The 20,808-nt window shown below is 41.6% G+C and overlaps 1 protein-coding gene across 1 annotated transcript in view; it reads right to left on the reverse strand.

Annotated features, from left to right (window-relative positions):
- The window catches only part of tbkbp1 (TBK1 binding protein 1), a 59,402-nt gene extending 39,151 nt beyond the window's left edge, over positions 1–20,251 (reverse strand). Inside the window, exon 1 of the mRNA XM_029456334.1 lies at positions 19,977–20,251. The gene's annotated coding sequence lies outside the window, so the exon portion shown is untranslated. The remainder of the gene's footprint in view (positions 1–19,976) is intronic.
- Positions 20,252–20,808: the final 557 nt, after the last annotated feature.

A 20,808-nucleotide genomic window follows, 5' to 3' on the forward strand; every position in this document is an offset into this window, starting at 1 on the left:
GGTATCTGTCTCACTTTAAGGATACTGGTTTCTGGAATCATAATCCTTTAAACGATACCCAGCACTTTTGCAAACACTTAATGTATCCTTGATTTCACGTGACATAAAACAGCTAGTATTCACCAGGGTATTCCACGATGAGTATAAAAGAACAAGCCTCATCCATTTACAAACATTCACAACCCAATCAAATCCCTGAGCTGGTTCTCTCTGTGAATACTGCAAATCATATTTATGGGATCCTTTGAGGACTGAAGCAACAGATGACTGTTCTCTCTGTTTGTGTCTGCCAGCTAGCTAATCGTGGCTTGCAGTAGACTATAATGGTGCAAATGTCTTATTACAGATGTTAATATTAATGCATTCTGTTCTGGTTCCTGCTTTGTGGCTTCATAAACATAAAGCCTATGTACATGGTTATGTCTGTATATTTCTCTCCCTCTGTTGTATCCCAGGGTATAAATATATGAGAGCAAAATAAATCATGCCAGCTGGGTCAGGGCTGGGTCATGAGTCCCTGCAGTGTGTGATTATATTGTTGGATCTTCCCTTCTCTTCCTTCCCCCAGCTGTTTTTCAAAGGGTTGCTTTCTTTCTTTCACGCAGCCTCTCTGTACTTTTCATCCCATCCTTTCTCTATCCAATCCCCTCCTATATTTTCTCCCTCCTCTCTGTCCAGCTCTTCTCAATGCCACCCTGTGATCCCCGCAGGCTGGACGTTTGGCACCTCTGACTCAGACAGTATGTCTGTGAACAGAGAGTCCAGGGCAGAGAGGTGGTGTGACTTTCTGCCCCGCGCTCATCCGCCAAACACTCCCAAAATGCCTAGCTTCGCTCTGCTGCACCTGTTTCCTCTGCTAAAGTCTTCTTTCACAGAGCTGGACGGTGCAACACACACTGAGAACCTATTAACATGCTTGTGTGTGTGTGTGTGTGTGTGTGTGTGTGTGTGTGTGTGTGTGTGTGTGTGTGTGTCTGTGTGTGTGTTTGTCAAAGGGATACAGGTAGGTATTGATGCACTAATCCAATGTACTGGATCTGTATCGACCCTTTGCACTGACCTTATCAAAAGGATCAGTTATTAGCCAGACATGTCTTATCAAATACTGTTTCTCAGCCACACTCAATATAAAACTAATAACTATGTGTTATAAATATACTCTATATACATGTATTCAAAGGGAAAATTCTAAGATAGTTGGGTGGCAACTGTCAAGTATGAAAATAGATGTAAAACTAGAATGGCACAGGGAAAGCTGAGAGCTCCGCTAAGGCCGATGTTGATGTTGATGATCACATGTTCCTTACGTGATCCCATCTCCTTGGAGAATGTTACAATAACTGGAAAACACACATACAGTACCAACCCGATGTGATAAAACCCGGCCATTATGTACTCCAGACTGGTTCAAACAAATGCCAAGAGATATTAACAAATACTATTTGATTCAGGGTACCTTGAGAGACTGTCATTCTCATCTACCTGCATGTGTCAAGTACACTGAGTAACCACCTACAGTGCTTGAATTAGCACAGAGCATCCCTTTCTGAATTATTCACTACATTATTATTCACTACTGACACTTTCTAATTTGAGTATGGTGCAGTTATTGTGAGTGTTTCCTACTCAAGCAAGCTGTGAGAGGGTGCAAAGATGTGCAGCTGTGTGACCTACAATATGAGTATAGTCAGACTTTAATACTTTAATATTCTAAGAGACCGAAATGTATCTGTAGCATCAAATATTGATGGGTTCAGAATTGAAAGTTGGTGTTGAATTCTTGCTCAGGTGTGTTGAGCAGATATTTCCTGATTGAAACCAGGGAAACTTCACTTCTTTTGACAATATTTTATTATGAAAAGTTTCTATTTATTTAACACTGGCGTGCAGGTTAATATATTTATATAAAACAGGGTCATAACATGTCTACATTGCCCAATATAAAATAGCGAATACTGTAGGTTCAGATATCATACCCATTCCTAGTCCTCCCAACTATTTCTAGATCTGGTCTAAATGTTCTTCTTCCTTGCCTTTGCCGGCACATTGTCACATTTCTTATCGCATTACCGCCACCTGTGAATCATTGGAATAATGTGAAACCATTGGCAGAAGTTTGTCATCAGCACCCAGGTGATTTGAGTGTACGGGAAAAGCAAAATAGGGAGAAAAAAACTCAGTGAAAACACTAACTAAACGTCTATCAAGTCTAACTAAACAAATGGGAATCAGCCTGTAAAATGATTTTAATTGTAGAACGTAAACTGAGTGTTAAAAACCCACCAATTCTCAAAGACATACAGAGGGCCTAACCTCAGTGTCCTCAGTGGTAGCCAAGCCCCTGATTTGTAAGCTTGAAATAATCATTCTTAAATTAATCATTCTTGAATTAATCATTCTTGCATGTGATTCATGCCCCAGAATCCTGCATATGCATGAACATGCATACTGCCTGTTCAGACGACTGCCACCTTTTTAAAATTCCCATTCAAGTGCCGACTCTGTTTCCTCTTACCATTTTAACAAATTAAGGTTTTTGTTATGGCACCAATAGCGCCTTATATAAATTTGGGCCCTGACAAAAAAAAAATATTAAAAGAAAACATATGATTAATTCTAAGTAATGTTTACTTATACTGTATATAGAATACAGAACATCTATTTGTTTCTTCTCTCGTGACGTAGAGGCTGAGTAACAGCTCTGTCTGTTCTGCTCTGTTTAATAAAGCTGTTGTTGCTGTGAGGCACACAGACTCGGTTGCCTAGAAGACACTATGTACTCTAAATAAAACACATGTATACTCTACACACACACACACACACACACACACAATACAAAGTACTTATGCAAAGCCTGTCAGTACAGTAGAAAAACACCACCTTTTAAAAAATGTGGTGCTGTGCCATGCCATACCGATTCATCACTTGTGGAATCAACCGTGTAGGCAGGCGGGCAGTGTGTGTGTGCGTGTGTCTGTGTGTGTGTGTGTGTGTGTGTGTGTGTGTGCGTGTGTGTGTGTGTGTGTGTGTGTGTGTGTGTGTGTGTGTGTGTGTGTGAGAGAGTAAGTAAGGCAGCTGACGTTCAGGAGATTGATGGCAGGGGCAGGATGGAGACAATGAGCTGTGTTGCTGTATTTCTTTTGTCTCCCCTCTCTGTTTTCTGTCTGCTCCATCGCTCCCTTCCCTGCTTTTTTCCCCCCACCACCCCCTCTCACCCTCATCTAATCTCTTGCTCTTTCCCTGGCATTCATCCATCTTCGTATTTAGCAACAAAGTTCATCACAGCCCCCCTGAGCAGTTGAAGAAAGAAAAACTTTATCTTGACTTTGAACGAGAACTTTCCCCACGAAAGACATTAATCTCCTCATTATTATTACAACCAATCCAATACTTGGATTCCCTCCCTCTGAAATCTGAGTCAAAGTCAGCTAAGCTGCAGCCCAGGAGCAAAGAGCAGAGAGAAAAAGACAGAGAGGACAAGATAAGAAGCCTCCTTCTACCAACTACGTTTAGCCTCCCTATTAACAGTCATGCAGTCATGAACACATGCGGTATACATAAAATATGTACACGTACATGCTGACAGGGCCAGTCAGTTAGATACACCACGAGCACCAGTGTGTTTCCTCGTGAAACAGACCCTGTTATTTGGTTTTAGCTGTTAAAAAGTGCATTAAGAAAGATGCTTTCTCACAATGCACAGTTTGTACACAGTTTGAAAGATGGCTGACATGAAAGTGAGAGAGTTGTGAACGCAGTTAGCTATTAAACAGTAAACAGCAGACACTTCACACACTTCAAAACACTTCATCCATAATCTGAAGCTGAAGCTTTCTGATATCATATGTAGCCTACTGTACTGAAGAGTGCAAATGGAGGGTCCAATCCTCTCTGGGATGTGATGAGTCTTACAGTTTATTTATAAATGGTTTGTAATTATTATTCTCAGCGCAGTGTGGTTCTCGTTTTGTGGTTCCCTTTAGCGATGCTGCAGTTGTTGGCTGAGTTCCCATAACCTGCTGCGAGGGAGGATCAGGTGGGGAGGAGGACGTTGTAATGCAAAAGGTTACAGCATGCTATGACTTCACGCAGAAAGTGGTATCTGTCAGATCCCATCACATGCACACACACACACACACACACACATACACACACACACACACACACACACACACACACACACACACACACACTACTCTGCGAACCTCCGCCTCACGGTAGGTTCATACATTAATGCCAGCCGGAGACCTTGACAGCTGGAGCAGCTCAAATCACTCCAGCGCCAGTGGCCCTGACTCGTACTGGCTCTCACTCTTGTCTTGTTCCCCCGGCATCTAAAGGCTTGTGTGCTTCACAGAACATCACATCCTCCTCCAATGTGTCTGTTCCGCTGCCGTGCACTGACTAAAAGACAGACTGATAGTCAGACACACAAGCTTTGGCACATCTAAAATGACTAAAATGAAAAATTATGGTATACCAAAGATGCATGAAATTAAAAACAATTCATAAAAAGCATGAAGAAACATTCTGATTTATTTATTTTTAGATTTCAATTGTATCTCTTTTCAAAGCAATTTAATTGCTCTCAAGTGGAAATTTCTTGACAAACCAGATGCATGCAAAATGCACAAAATAGAAGCATATGTAACAGACACACCCACACAGATGCATCATAAAATGCAGAGCATAATATGGTTTTATGCAGACAAGGGCTAATCCAAAGAGAGCTGGAGCCTATCGTTATATAAAATAAATCTTTATTCCATATCTAAATTATATAACAAATTCAATCATATCCAATAAAGAATATCCAAATTGTACACTGAGCTGCGAAAAACCTTAGGTTGATCTCATATTATTAAAAGAAATAAAGATCTACGAGAACCTGCTATAACAAAGTGTTTAATTGGCTCCTGGTGCTGATATGACAATCTGTGTAGGCTGATTAATTAATGGTGCATGCCGCCACAGCTGCTGCTTGTTGGATGAGTCCAGAGACAAGATGATGTGTGAGGGGAAAAGAGAGCACTAGCTTGGATCAGAAAGAATATATGATAAACATGAGCAGTGCATTGTGGGAGCAGAGCGTGTGCTCGCGATGTGTGCACATGTGTGATATCATCATCTATACAGAATGGATGTACCTCTGCTCATCTTGGTGTCATTAAAAAAAACAATATGTGCGTAAATGAGTATGTGTGCTCCGGCTGCACGCGTGTGCCTCTTTGTCAAAGCGTTAGCACATTACTTGACTTTATAATGAAAGTCAGTGTCCTTGGCAAAGGACACAACCGCTCAGCCACTGAGGGCCGCTCTCCTTTTCCCCAGTCCTCTCTTCACACACACACACACACACACACACACACACACACACACACACACACACACACACACACACACACACACACACACACACACACACACACACACACACACACATTAAATCCAACCCTCCTCTCTCTGCTGCCCTGCGATGCTCATCTTCTCACAGAGACTGGAGTGATGAAAAGAAGAGCATGTGGTGTGTATGTGGATGTATCATAAGTGTGTGTTGGGGCAATCAAAAGACAGTAAGGGGGTGGAGGGAGCAGGAAGGGGCATGGGAAATGTAGTTGAGAAACTGTACAGAGGTCAGGGGGGAAGAGGGGGGAGTCCTGGGAAAGAGCCTGGAGTAAATCTGAATGTCACACACAGGCAGAAACACAAGAACACACACAATAACTGGGAGAGTGTAACACAGTAACACAGAGACACATATAGACACACTATCATGCACATACACACATTGATATTGACCTAGTTCTGGTTAATGTCTAACGTTTTTCATGAGTTCCAGTACTGTGCCAAAATGATACATTTTTGTTATGCATTACTTTCAGAAACAGTTGTGGGTAGTAACAAAATACAAGTACTCAAGTATTGTACTTAGATACAAATTGTACTTTACTTGAGTATTTATTTTTTATGGCAAATATTGTGCTTTCTTCTCCACTACATTTATAATACAGTTTTAGATAGTAGTTACCTTTCAGATTGCAGTTTCATACCCTTCCTGGTGATTTTGAACTTGAATGTTTATGATAACCTGAAGGATGATGTGTGTCTTTATGACTTGAGAAAATCCACCTACTGTCTAAAATAGATAAAAGGTTTCAATCAGATCAGTTGGAAAATGCATCGAAACAAAGATGAAAACTGCTTTTTTCTAAAGAACGTATGGAAAGTTGACTTTTTAGAGACACATGGTTCTCACAGGACAGAGACAAAGATACAAACATGTGATGATCTTATAGAATATGATGCATTGCTGTAGATTAAACTACACAACAGAATATAAAGGAGTTAAAATGAGCATAACCTTAAACATCTACAATAGTAAAATGCAACATACACATTAATGCAGCCCTTTTACTTTGGGTACATTTGCTGATAATACTTATATGGTTTCACTTCCGTGAGGTTTTGAATGCAGGACTTTAACTTGTAGTGGAGTATTTCCACAGTGTGGTATTAGTACTTTTATTTCAGTAAAGGATCTGAATACTTCTGCCACACACAAAGAAATAGGAGAATCTCAGGAGAGTGAGAAAGACATGCAACACTTGTGGAGGATAAAGCAAATAACTACAGCAGATTACAGCACAGCAGGGCGAACAAAGATAGAAGTGGGAGAGAGGGGGATGAAAGAGAAGGAGGGGGTGAACGAGAGGTTTCTGCTTTCTGTTTAGAGGAACATGTAGAAAAGCAACAGACTTGTTGAGGTATTGAACCCATATGTTCCAGTTCACGTGTCTCTGCACACTTCACACGTATAGACCTGCTTGCCCATGATTAACTGAAGAAACAACACTCATTCACCACACAGAGAAAAGGCTCCCAGCTCATTCTTTGTCAGTACACAGTTAGCACCACATGTAACACCTTTTCATCTTTCATCGTCTGGCGTAAAATTAAAGATGCACAGGCAGGTGTTGAAATTCGGTCTTTGAATGTAACATCAACCATACAATAAAAGAAGGTGATACATGAGAGCAGGAACAGTTTTTTTCAAATGGGTTGTGAACTCTGGTGGTGTGTGTACTATTATTTGCCTTCAGCTCATTTCTAACCTGCAATATGGTGTCTTGTAGTAGCAACAATAGTGATAGCAGTAGAAGTCAGGGATGTGAGATCTGGAGAGAAAACATTGCTCTTGAGGAGTGCTACATAAGACATTTTGTACCAGTATGGGAAAATGATGAAGAGAGTATGGAGATGGATCCTCCTGAATAATCGATATCTTCATATTAATTTGCGTTGGGGAACGGTGAAATAATTGTGTCCGCCCATTGTGTACAGTTCATCTGCTTATTGGCTGGTTAGTGCCATGGACATCCGCCCACGCAAGCAGCAACACCGAGGCTTTCCTGCAGGAGACACACTGTGCTTGTACACATTCTTGGAAACTGAATAGATGTGATATTGTTTCAATGATACAGAAAAGTCTATTAGTCTGGACTCGCAAAGTTTTTCAGGCCTAAATTGTCTTTAATTTTTGCATGATCAGCAGGACATTATCATGGAAGTCTTAAATGTTCCTCCTGGCATTCCTGTATTTTTAGAAGCAAGGATTATTTAAATACACCCAATGCTAGCTGAGGATTTATTTTTGTATTAATTAAAAATGTATTCAACTGCTTTCCTTCTATTTGTGCTGAAAAAGATAAAGGCTTCGGGGCTTCAAACGCAGTTTTGGCGCCGTTGTTGCTTACCCCTTGTCAGCACAATAAACAACGTTTTAGACATACAACATATAACAGTATTCACAGCATTAGTATATCAAAATAAGACTCAGGCTATCATATCCTAGATCACATAGAGGCAATTATTTTAGTCATCTGCAACCTGATGTACCTTCTTCCAAAATCCTTCAATTTATTTTTGAAAACACTTAAAGAGACCAGCTCTCAAAATCCATCTGCAACAAATTCCAAGCCGCAGGAGCAGCATACCTAAAAGCCCCTTTTCCCATTTAAGACAGACATTGGGTAGAGATAGCAAGAGAAAGTATTGCAAATATGTCACAGAGCAAAGACGGTCACTTCCAGCATTTTTCAGATGGAAACATTTACATAGATATGAAGGAAGCAAGTCAAGAATTGCCTCATAAATAAGGACGTGGCAGTGATTAAGGATGGACAATGAAGGCAAACCAACCCGCACATACAGGCAGCAATGGTGAGTGAGGGCCTTAAGATTTGTAAGGGACCTCAATGCTCCATAGTAAACAGTATGGATGTCAAGATACCAGACATTTAGAAGTTGATGCCAATATCAGTGAAATTCCATGTTTCTCAAAATTCAATTTGATACCAAATAAATGATTTGATTTTATATTTAAATATTTCTTTGATTAAAATAAATCTTCTCATCAGTAGTTTTAATTATGTATTATAAGCTGCTTATAGCTAGTGTTAGGAAGTTGTTGAACAGGTCATAATTCCCTCTCTAATATCTATATTACATTGATGTGAAAACATCTCCTTCAAACAACTGTATTTATTCAAGTTTATGGCCAAAAACAAAATTTTACAAGATTACATTTGAACACATCATGATAATTATTATAATAAAAAATTCACATTTTCTCAATACTCAATTTTACTAAATAGAGCTTGAACACATCATAATTTAAATCCAAGTTTGTTTTGCATTCTTTTTAATGGCCAGCAGGGATCCGGTTGCAAAAAGAGAAGTCAGATTGTACAGAAGTCTATGAGAAAAAGCTTCCCATTTAATTTACTACCTCAGTAAACATTGAAAACATGAAGTTATGGTCTCAATTGCTTCAAAGTCTTCTTCAAGGATGTCCATTTAGTAAATTATGGGTATTGTCTCGGTTTTTGTCTTAGAACTTTAACCCTTTCACATGGTGTTTTCAGTTCATGAAAGTTAATTGTAACATTTTGGTCGCCTAAAAATCAATTATGGTTAAAAAACAAGATGGCGACCGGAAAACCCGGAACTTCAGGCTTAAAAACGGTAGTCTACAAACCACTGGTGGACGTTACAGTGACTACGTCCGTTTCTTGCATAAAGTCTATGGTTCATGCACATGTGTCCTCCTTTGTGTGCTCGTAAAGTATACGAGACAAACTATACAGGGACCCACTCATCAAAACATTGTTCTATTGAGCACCTTTAAACATCGCTGCAGTTGAAAATAAACCCGATATGTATGTTCTCCTGAGCTGCACTAGCAAGCTAACAAGCAGTTTTCTTACTGTTTGTCTGCTAGCAACAGTGATTCCTCTGATGCTGTGTTTTTGTAGGCCAAACACAAAGACTGCAAGGTTGTAAATACAAAGCAGCTGGTCCTCTTCAGACACTGAAGTAAAGGCCTATCTAAGTCCTCTGCTCTGCAAAATAAAATTATGCAGCACGAAGGATACAAACAGATACTTGTGGATAAGCCACAGTTCTGCTGCAAACACAAAGATTTTCTCTCACATGAAATTATTATTGTCTGAGACAATTTGACTTACTTAGGTATGTAAAGTGTCGTCAATATGCCGGACTCTTCTCGTTTTCTTTTCTTTGTGTATGTATTTCCTTTATAAAAACAGAGGAATAAAGTTAAAATAGTAAACATTTTCTCACTAGACACCGTGTGGGCATTCTCAAAGTGTGAGTCGATATTTTTAGAGGCACCAGAGGGAGTTTAGTCAGTCCAGTGACAAGCAAGTGGGTAACCTGGTTTTTCTGAGACACAAAAAGAATCGTGAGAATCCCCAGGGAGCATAAGGACTCCAGGCCCTAAAACGGACTTTCTTCTTCTTTCTTGAACCAGAATATCACACACAAGGTCCTTTCTAGTGTCTATTCTCCTCTCTTTTTACTATAACTCTACTTTGGAGCCCCTCTGTCACACAGATTTTGTTACTCTCGTCCACACACGCACACCCACACACATACAGACGTACTGTTCATATTACTCTACGTTGTGCCTCCACGGTCGGCACAGTGCCTTGCGTGGGCAGAGAGAGTGAGTGGCCACATTACACTGCAGTTACATCACATTCCTTCAGTCTCCTAAGCAACCAGGTGTCCTCTAACAACAAAATCAACACAACTACATCCCCGTTATATAATTCCTCTGGCTGTCACACAATGTTCAAGCTTCAAACACAAAAACACATTTCACGACGTCACAGTCCTGCTGTGCCGCTGTGGAAAGACGTGGTGGTGTTTGGTGCAGTCAGAGGGGTTTCTCTGGAACAATGAAAACAGCCGGGACAGGGCAGTGGGAGGTGTGAGTTTGTTGCTTCTGAGAGCAGCAAAGCAGAATTTGGAAAGAGGTGAAGCTTTCTTCCCTGAAAGAATATGCCAAAGTGACTCATCTAAAGCCCAAACTCTGATAGAGAGGATAGTCTTGATGCAGGTGGGCCGCCCATGGCTTTTTCAGAAGCAAGAGAAAAAAAAAGAATCAGTGGTCACTGCCTTGGCCCACAGATATTACACCATAGTTATGTAAAAACAAATATGGAGAGAAAAGAAGGTAGAGAGAGAAGACAAACCAAGTGAAGCCAAACAGGGGTAATGGTTCTGAGGAATTAGAATGACAGAAAAATGTAGCTCCTCAACAGTGTATCTGTTCACTTATTCTGTCACTGAGTGCGTCAAGTCAATACAGACTTACCTTGGGGGGATAATTTGCATCTTTAAAGGTATTTTGCCCAGGGTTGAACAAACATTTAAACACAGTATTTCCACATTCCATTTCTAGCTAGCTTACAGCTAATGCCTTTACAGTTATTAACATTAGCAGTTTGGGGTGAATCATCACAAACTGCACAAGTGGTCAAATTGGCGCAAATGTGCAGGGGGAAACTCTGCGCCTTCTTTATATATATATATATAAACACACCTTTAAATGAAAGCGCTTTCTTTCTGATTAATGCCCAAAATAATTTTTGATCAGGTTTCCCAGGGCCATGACATTATATTACTCACGAGGGACCCCATTAAAGTAAAATGCTGGTATATTACAACTTGGAGCTTATTTTTGTAGATTTAGCCGTCATTTCTTTACTTTGCATGGCAGCTAGATTCTCAAGTTCACAATATCACAAGTTCACACCAGAATTGCATGATCATGAGATCCCGGGTAAATCTATCTAGTCAGGCTTCAAGTAATGCGCTTGTGTTCCAACCACCAGTGTCCAGATCAATCAGCGTCCTGTGAGGAGCTACGGGCAGCTACGAGTGTGGTTTAGTTGTGTATGAAGACATGGAGAGGCGACTGATCGTACAAAACAACAATGTAGAACTGTTATACATTATATCAGAACTGGAGAGTATTTCCTTATTTAAAGAAGAGCAAAGACCGGCACTGAAGGCTTTTCTCTATGGAAAATATGTTTTTGCTCTAGCTTTGTTAAGAGTATGATTGACAGATGGTTCATCCAGTCACCTGCAAAGTGTTTTTACTGCCTGCCCTTTTCCAAACAGTTTCCAACAACGACTTCTCAAATAGTTCCGACAGCAACCATCTGAAGCTTCAGGTAAATCATTTCTATCTGTTATGACCATTTTATTAACACTGACAGGCAATCACCGGATTATAAGACACTTTATTCTGAGGCAAAACTGACATTGAATCAATGTCATTAATAATACCTAATTTTACAGAAAATGCAATCAATTCAGTATTACCTTCAACATTCCCCTTCGTTTTCTCTTACGTTTGTTACGTTGTTAAAATCTGATTGTCTGACTGCATGTGGGTTTTTCTGGACTTCTTTTTGTTGTTTGTTACGCCTCAGACACAGGGAAGGAAGATTCAAACGCACGACTCCGGACACAAATGTAAAGTGTAAAAAAACAATACTTTACTTCAGTAAAACAGAATATTAACTCAAAACGAGGATTAACAAAGTTCTCTGAAAAAACACACTGGTACTTGGAACACTGGACCTTACACATGCTATAACAAGGATATGACAAAACGAACTGACACACGACAAGGGGAGACAGGACAATTTATACAAGAGGTGAGTGGGAACAGGTGGAAACAATCAGGGGCGGGACAGAAGCTGACGATGGCGGGAAACCACCCAAAGACAGGAAGTAAACACAAGACATGACACAAGGGAGGTGAACTCTACAAAATAAAACAGGAACACAAATCCAGATTCATGACAGAACCCCCCTCTCAAGGGACGGATCCCAGACGTCCCAAAGAAAGATCACAACAAAGAAAATCAGCAGTGCGGGTGGAGGGGGTCCGGAGGAGGGAATCCAGGGGCCAACATGGCTCAGTAGGCTGGTGGAAAGACCGGGCTGAAGTCAGCCTCAACTTCCCCCTGCTGGGCCGCGACAGCCACCTGTTTCCACTGCTGGGCCGGGACAGCCTCAAGCTCCCGCTGCTGGGCCGCGACAGTCCCCTGTTCCCACTGCCGGATCTCTGCAGACATCCGCTCCAGCTGCTGCCGGACCGCTGCAGACCCCAGCTGTTTCCGAGCTTCCCCTGGAGGCCCCAGCTGTTCCACAGCTGCCGCTCAAGGCTCCAGCTGTTCCCCAGCTACCCCCGTGCTCCCCCTCCCTCTTGAGACCCCCGTGTTCCCCTTGATGCTCGAGACCCCCGTGCTCCCCCTCACTCTCGAGATCCCTGTGTTGTTCCCCCCGACTGTCGAGACCCCAGTGACTCCGGCCCGGCCTCCAGTCCGGCCTCCAGAGCGGCTCCGCCGGCCTTCAGCCCGGCCTCCAGCCCGGCCTCCAACCCGGCCTCCAGCCCGGCCTCCAGCCCAGCCTCCAGTCCGGCCTCCAGAGCGGCACCGCCGGTCTTCAGCCCGACCCAAGGCCCAAGCCCGGCCTCCCCAGCAACTTCACCGGCTTCCAGCCCGGTCTTTCCGCCGGCCTCCTGAGTGTCTCCGCCCGCCTCCTGCCCGCCTCCAGCCCGGCCTGTCCGCCGACCTCCCGAGTGGCTTCGCCGGCTTCCATCCCGGTCTTCAGCCCGGCCTTTCCACCGGCCTACTGAGCTATGTTGGCCCCTGGATTCCCTCCTCCGGACCCCCTCCATCCGCCCTGCTGAGTTTCTTTGTTGTGATCTTTCTTTGGGACGTCTGGGATCCGTCCCTTGAGAGGGGGGTTCTGTCATGACTCTGGATTTGTGCTCCCTGTTTTATTTTGTAGAGTTCACCTCCCTTGTGTCATGTCTTGTGTTTACTCCTGTCTTTGGGTGGTTTCCCGCAATCGTCAGCATCTGCCCCGCCCCTGATTGTTTCCACCTGTACCCACTCACCTCTTGTATAAATTGTCGTGTCTCCCCTTGTCGTGTGCCAGTTCGTCTTGTCATATCATGTGCAAGTACCAATGTTCCAAGAAGGGTGTTTTTTGAGTGAAGTTTGTATATCCTCCTAGTGAGCGCTTTGAGTTAATATTCTGTTTTACTGAAGTAAAGTATTGTTTTTTTACACTTCACATTTGTGTCTGGAGTCGTGCGTTTGAGTCTTCCTTCCCTGTGTCTGAGGCGTAACAATGTTCTTAGATCTCAGCAATAACAACTTTGCGAGCACTATGTTATTGTGTATTCATGTAGAAATATATGATGTTGTTTGTTTCCTGGAATTTGGCACAGAAACGTCCTTCAGGTGTAACCTGTCTGGTAGAATTTTGCACTGTGCCATAAACCTGATTAGTGGAATCTGGCTCGTGCTAGACGGACATTACCTCTGTGCTGCAGGGAGCTGCCTGTGGTCACTGACTGGACTTTGGCTCTTTTTTTTTTATTAAAATTGAAAGCAGATCGAGACGCTGCACTCTTGAACCAAACACTTTTATCCCCCATACTTCAAGCCTGAGGACATATTATTGTTAATTGGATTTCAGAACTTGCTGTATTGAAAATAATTAACACTTAGTCACCAGTCGTGACTGGTTAGCATCTTTCGGAAACGGTCATTATCTCCTGTTTTCACCCAAATTCTAATTTTGCAGACGTCAAACACAGAAACCTGCTGCATTGAGTTATAAAACAAAACATCTCACACATTGCAATGCTTTGACTTATTCAAGAGCTGGGCCTAAATGGAAAATCTGATATAAAGGACATGAGCACAGCGCGCTTCATTTCCTCTTTGTTCTCGCTGTCTCCCCTTCCTTTACCCCTGATGACCCATGAAAGCCGTCTATGAATATTCCATCAGGCAGCAGGGCCTCTGCTCCCCCTCTTCATTTTGTGATTCAGTCTGTAAGTAGCTTACATTAAAGTCCAATATTTATGTATATGAACATAATCATAGCGTAAGTGACAGACAGCAGACCCAGGAGCAGGAAACTTTGAAAATGACTATGAAAAAGTGGCAAAGACATAGGAGGAAATGGAATAGGTTTTACATAAATTAGCACTCTGTGAATTATTTCAGCGTTGTTTCTAGGCAGGACTCTTCGCCAGTGTGTTTGTGTGTGTGTGTGTGTGTGAGTTTGGTCTAATATATGCTGCCTACCAGTGATGATACTGCAGAGTGAGATAAATGACCTCATATTCTCATGTCTTTCAGGTGCTCGGTGGAAACTACAGAATCATCAAGCTGTGGAGTTATTAATGCAACTTCGGAGTGCAATATTTACTGTAAAATGTATTGCAAATTGTGCTAACCTGTTGCGATGGTATAATCAAACTTTTGGAAAAATGTAATAACAAACTTACCTATCAGCCTGACGGTGGGTTAGACATTACAAACTTGCAGCCGAACATTCTTCAAAAATGCAGAACTTCATTTCTAGTGGAGGATCCCAAGAGTCGTTAGATATAATTCTGGAGGAACATGAATATGTGTACCGAATGTCATGGCAATCAGTCCAATAGTTGTTGAGGTATTTAACTCAAAACCAAAAATGTAAACCTCTTGGAGGTGCTGGAGGAAAAGTCATGGGATCACCAAAGTCAGTAGGATTCGTTGTCTGTGGATAGGGAACGTCTGTACCAAATTTCATAGCAATATATCCAATAGTTGTTGAGATATTTCAAGCTGAGCCAAAGTGGTGGAGGACCAAACATCAGACCGGAATTGCCATCCCGAGAGCCAAGCATGCAAGAATAAAGAATAAAAAAAGAAAGGCCCAGGCCCCAGATTGAAAATAAATTAGCTTGTAAGGTATAAACACTATTTTCGTTCTCTCACCAACAGGCTTGGGCCATAATCCCTTTTTGGATCACTTTTACCTCATTCAATACTGAATTATCCGAGTTTTATTCATCTATGCTAAACCTGCCCCCTGTAACGCAGGTGAGAACAATCATTAACACCATTGACGCCAGAACATCTGATGCAGACTGCGCAACCATCAAGATCAAGGAAACAGACCAGCACTGTGTGCCGTCCTGATGCAGCTGATGAACAGCAAACTCTCAGCAGAGGAAGGAAATAAAGCACACGGTATTTCAAATCCAATCCTGCTTTGAAGCCCAGCTTGAAAAACACAATCCTAAAATCAATCAGCTCATCACTCACCGAGCTTAAAAGCAGAGGCCAAGGTTTCACAAAATTAAAAACGCTCCAGCATGTTTCTTATTTGCAGGAATCCTTTTCACCCTTTCTTTGAAAGAAAGCGACAAATCCGATAGATTGGTGTTATGGTCTCTTCTGTTTTTCGGTTGATTGGCTTCAATCTTTCGGAGGATTTTGAAATGTTTATGTCAGTGCTGCCTCTAAAAGGACCTTGTTAGCGAAGGCAGATGAATGAAATTATGTTTTGTAAAAAGTGTTGTGTTCAGTGTTGGTAAATATTGATGCTCTAATCCTCAGATTCTGCCAAAGAGGAAGCTCAGATTCAGGGAAGAGTGCATGTCCAGACCATAAAGAACCTAATCTGACTCACTAGACTGTCCTCGCAACAAAAATGGCATTATTAGTTGTTTGTAAAGAAATGACCAAAACAACGAGTGTTTGCATTTAGTGACAAGGACCTCTCGTGACTTTACCGGACCGCTGTAGCCCGCTCCTCGTCATTGCATGACCCAATAACCAACCCAGTGAACCCAGTATTGGACCGATACACATACTGAGTATCGGATCAACACATCCCTAACTAGCATAACGCACCAGAATCACCAACTGAACTGTCGGTGGTCGCCTTGCATTGTGGGTAATGTAGGCCCCAGGTTTTGACAAGAAGGAAAAATTAGTCAAATTAACAAGATGACATGTCCTTGTTCTGCTACATCGATTTTGATACATTTGTTTTTTTAACTGTCAGACAATGTCATAGTAGAGACAAACCTTAACTATAGTGTTGACAGATAAAAAAACGGCCATATTAATCAATTGTAATGGTTTTTGTAGGCAGTGAGAGACAATGTAATGTGTTATTTCTTTTGGAGGACTTACTCACAGCTGCAGAGAGTCTTTCTTATGGGCTATTTTCTGTGCTGAGAGATGACGGGTTGGACACATAACGTGTAGCTTTTATATAATACAACATTTATGAAATCATATGTAAATTATCCGAAGCGTCCAATGAATTCTTGCACTTGACTGTATTTATTCATGAGATGGAGATAGGGAAAGTAACAAAAAACATGTGGGAGAAGAATACTACTTGTGATAATAACTAAAAAAAAGAATTATATTTGCATGCTTGTCAGAATTGAACGTACAATTTGCAGAAAGAAATGGAAAATTTGACCCATGTTCTTTTGTAATAATCTGCTGCTTTTCTTGACATTGCAAATGCTTCCTATTTGTATAAGAGTTAAAAAATATTATAGTTACATTATCCTTAATGTGTTCTTTTAAGTAATATCTGCATGGGCTAATGTACGGATATGATTTCCCAGATTCAGCAGCATTATCCACAACATTGAACAAGTCGTGCTAACAGCAACAGTTTCAGCTGTGATTCCCATTTGCTTCTGCAAGTTAATTCATTCAAAAACACTTCCTCTGTTCAGTCGAAGCTGCCAATGTTCTCAATCTAATTGCGTCAGTAGCAACCCCTCCCCCCCCCCGAACACAAATGTGTACACACACAAACACACCTTATCTTTGGACAGATTGCAGGAGTTATTCCAGAACAAAAGTCCTCAAGGTCAGGTGGAACAATGCAGCTTCAGAGAACACTCTAATTAAATTAAACAAACACTTGACGGGTGTGTCTTGTGACTCATCCACAGTGACGGTTCAAACCTGTTGGACCTGAGATGCGTTCAATGAAACAAAACATATAAGGTTGAATGTATTGGCCTGTGTCATTGTCCTTGGTAGTAATCTAATCATTTCAAAAACTAAATCAGACTGAAAGGCCATTTCCTCGTGAGAATGAAATTACCAGCATACTCTCTTCACAGTGCATCATGTTAAGAAAAAAAAAACGGCATCAACAGCACTCATCAGCAGATAATAAAGTACATTATACAACAGCTTCGAGCATGGAGGAGCTCGCTGGGATCCAATTTAAAAGTGCATGGGGGGGGGGGACACATGATTAACGAGGGAAAAAATGCAGAAAAACAAGCCCAGACCCACGAGAGACTCTGCAGCAGTACAGTGGCTATGTGATTGGTGATTAGCAGGTAGAATAACACCATGATTCACTTTCTTAAATTAGCTCCTTTGGACACGACACCCTGGGAACTGACAAGAAGGGAGGCCTGAATACTTCAAATGAAGTGGTGGTAATCAAGTAAAGTCTGAAGAGCAGTGAGATAAGGATCTGAAGATGGATGGGAAGCGAAAAATAAGGAGTTCTTAGTGTAACCTACTGACCCCTCTATTAGGCCACAGCACAGACAGTGACTGACAGACTTTGGCATGGAGCTAATTATCATCAGGCCTGTCTGTGAAATAATGACTTGGATCAGAGATCTGAATGCCAACAGCATGAGTAAGTAGTCAGCATGGGAACTCGTCTTTCATGGGTAGAAGTTATCAACCCTCAGCTGTGAGAGACAAGTGAGGATAAAAGTGGCTGCATTTCAGCACCACATCGCTGTCCACTCTTAATCTACTCCAGGCTTTCTTTCAGGACAATAACAGGCCCCCTAAAGCCTCATTTCATACAAAAAGCCTGTGTGTTTGTAATAAAGGCAGAATTCACTACTACAATATAATCTGAAACACCTTTTCCAATAAAAGGAGAAGGGAGAGCGATGACTTCCATTTTGGTTTCACCTTGTGTTATGTGTCCTGAGTGTCATGTACTAGTGTTTGTATAGCTTCAAGAATGACATCTTGCCCTCACTAGTGATGTGGAGGAGGATGTGGCAGTTGTCCACCTCTGTGGTGCAAACTGAAATATCTCAACAACGATTGGTGGATTGTGAAATTATGTACAGAAATCCATGCTCCCCACGGTATCAACTGTAACAACTTAGGTGATCCCTTAGCTCTCCCTGTAGTGCCACCAGCAGGTTGGCATGTCGGGTTTTGAGTGACATGTCTGCTATGAACATATTTTCATGGATGGATCCAACTGGCTTTATGATCCCCTCACTTGATCTAGTGCCTCCAGTCAATTACGTTTGAATGGAAACGTATTTTCTCCCACAGACGCAGTTTTAAACACGCGGTTAATGTTTTAAATTGAAACGAAACTTAACAAAAAGGCAACAAAACTACTTGGTTAGGTTAAGTTAATGATTTGGCTTAACATATGTATGTAAGTTACGTCATTAAAGTTATGGACAAAAGAATTCAATGTTGACTTTTGATTTCTCACGGAACATGAACAGCAGTCTCCATCCACCCCATCCTGCTCCCTACGGGGACTTACGCAAACTGATTAGAAACAATTAGATGGTTTGGCACAACATTTTGTGCAGACTTTGGCAATCCCTGTTACTTTTCATTGCACCACGAGCCCACGAGCAGGTTGACATCCGTTCTGTTCCGTCATGTAGTCTTATGTACAGTGTTTGTATTTCTAAGCCAATAATACTGCACAGAAGGGTCCAACAGTCCACGGACACCTTTCCCTTAAAAGGCTTCACTTTTTTGTGTTTTAAATTAAATACACATTTTTCAAATAAAAAAATTATTATAACATTCCTAAATATTCACACAAGGTTTGAATTTTTTGCAGTACAGAAAAGAGGGCTTGAATATTTATATTGTCAGGCTTACTATTACTATAGCCTAACATTTAGGGATTGCCCAAGGAAGTGATATACAATGCAAGTTCAGCTGTGATGTCTTTATAAAACGTTACCTCTACCATATACAACAATGTAAAGCAGCATCATTTAGATATTCAGTACTACAGTACTTCTACAGTTTCTATATTTGCATGCAAGCTTTACTAAGATAAGAAGAAAGGATGAGCAATATTTAAATCTATATTTAGTCTGTTTGTATTTCCAAGACAAAATGTTCCAACAGCCCTATGAGCACCTCCTTTTCCTTCAAAAAATTAACCTATTGTTTTACAGGAGACATTAGATAACAACCCAGTTTCTTTGGAAAATATATATGTATTGTACAGTATATTCCAGTGGGGACATAAACTGATTGTTTTTGGTTGTCAGTTCATGTGCGAAACCTTTGTAGAGGGCTATTCTGAGATTTTTATTATAAGACTGTTTTGTTCTCTCCCACTTGGATACTACCATGCAGTGATACAACAAGGCCAGAGAACAAGTACCCGACAGATGTAGGCTACTTTTGCTGACCGCTTTCTATCAGCACTGAGCTGAAGTTGAAGGCTGCCTGCGGCCATGGCATCGCTCTGTGTGATGCTGAGGTTGCCAAAGCGCCGAGCGCCGCGCGTCTCCTTTAAGGAGATGTATGCATCAGCTGTGGCCACTGCAAATAAATTGCGCGTACAATAAATAAACACAGCAGATGATGATTTGTATTAAAATCCTACATCGGAATGTGTTCGGCACGTTCTATACGACTAAAACATGGTTGTTAGAAATCCAGTTTGCTTTTAGCACAAAATGTATCCATCACATGAAAAGACATCGCACGAATTGTATAAAGAGGATAACTCACGCGCTCCCGTTGATCGATCCATAAATGCCATCGCTTTGGATTGTGGGAGGCGGGGGAAGAGCACCCCCAAAAAAAGCGCTCTGTTTCACGGTGTGTCCAATGCTCGGTAATAGCCTGCTGGCCGCTGCTCCGGTCCTCCTGAGCTCCTGTGGCAGGAACGAGCACGCCTCCTGTAGCTGCTACTGTGTAGGACTGAGCATCACACCGCACACCGTGGAGCCCCACTAGTGTGGGATGGTGATGTCGCGGGAATAGGAGCGTTGGTGTCTACGAGAACATCTATGGCTCCTGCTTCTTGAGTCACCCTTTTAGAGTGAGAGTCAAGGCAACGAATCTGTCAGCAACCTGCATAAAGGATTATGTAATATTCTGATTTAGATATTTGTCCCATAGGAATTCAAATTAGAGGCCAACCTCAGGCAAAAATAGTCCTCACACAGTTTCTAAACAGGAGAGGAAATAAGATAAAAGCAGCACACTGGAGCATATTCATAGCCACATGGCTCTATCGATGACCATAGATCCTCTATACATGAACACACTTCACACCTCCTGTTTCACAGACTGTGGAGAAATAGTGTCTGTATGTAGCTAAGTGGTAAACTACGTAAAGTGTGTGGTTTACAATTTAAAATGGTGTTTATTTCACTCCTGTCTTTTACGGCTTTGACCCTAATTTGGGCCAATGACCCAATGTGATATGTCATTGTCTTTCACATTTACTATGCTAGTAAAAAAGTATATATGTTTTTGCACAACTATCTTTTTTTCGAACATTGAAAACTATTTTGCACAAGCTAGCACTTGTGGACATGGGGGGAGCAGGGTGGGC

The sequence above is a fragment of the Cottoperca gobio genome, chromosome 19, assembly GCF_900634415.1.
Source record: "Cottoperca gobio chromosome 19, fCotGob3.1, whole genome shotgun sequence".
NCBI lineage: Eukaryota > Metazoa > Chordata > Actinopteri > Perciformes > Bovichtidae > Cottoperca > Cottoperca gobio.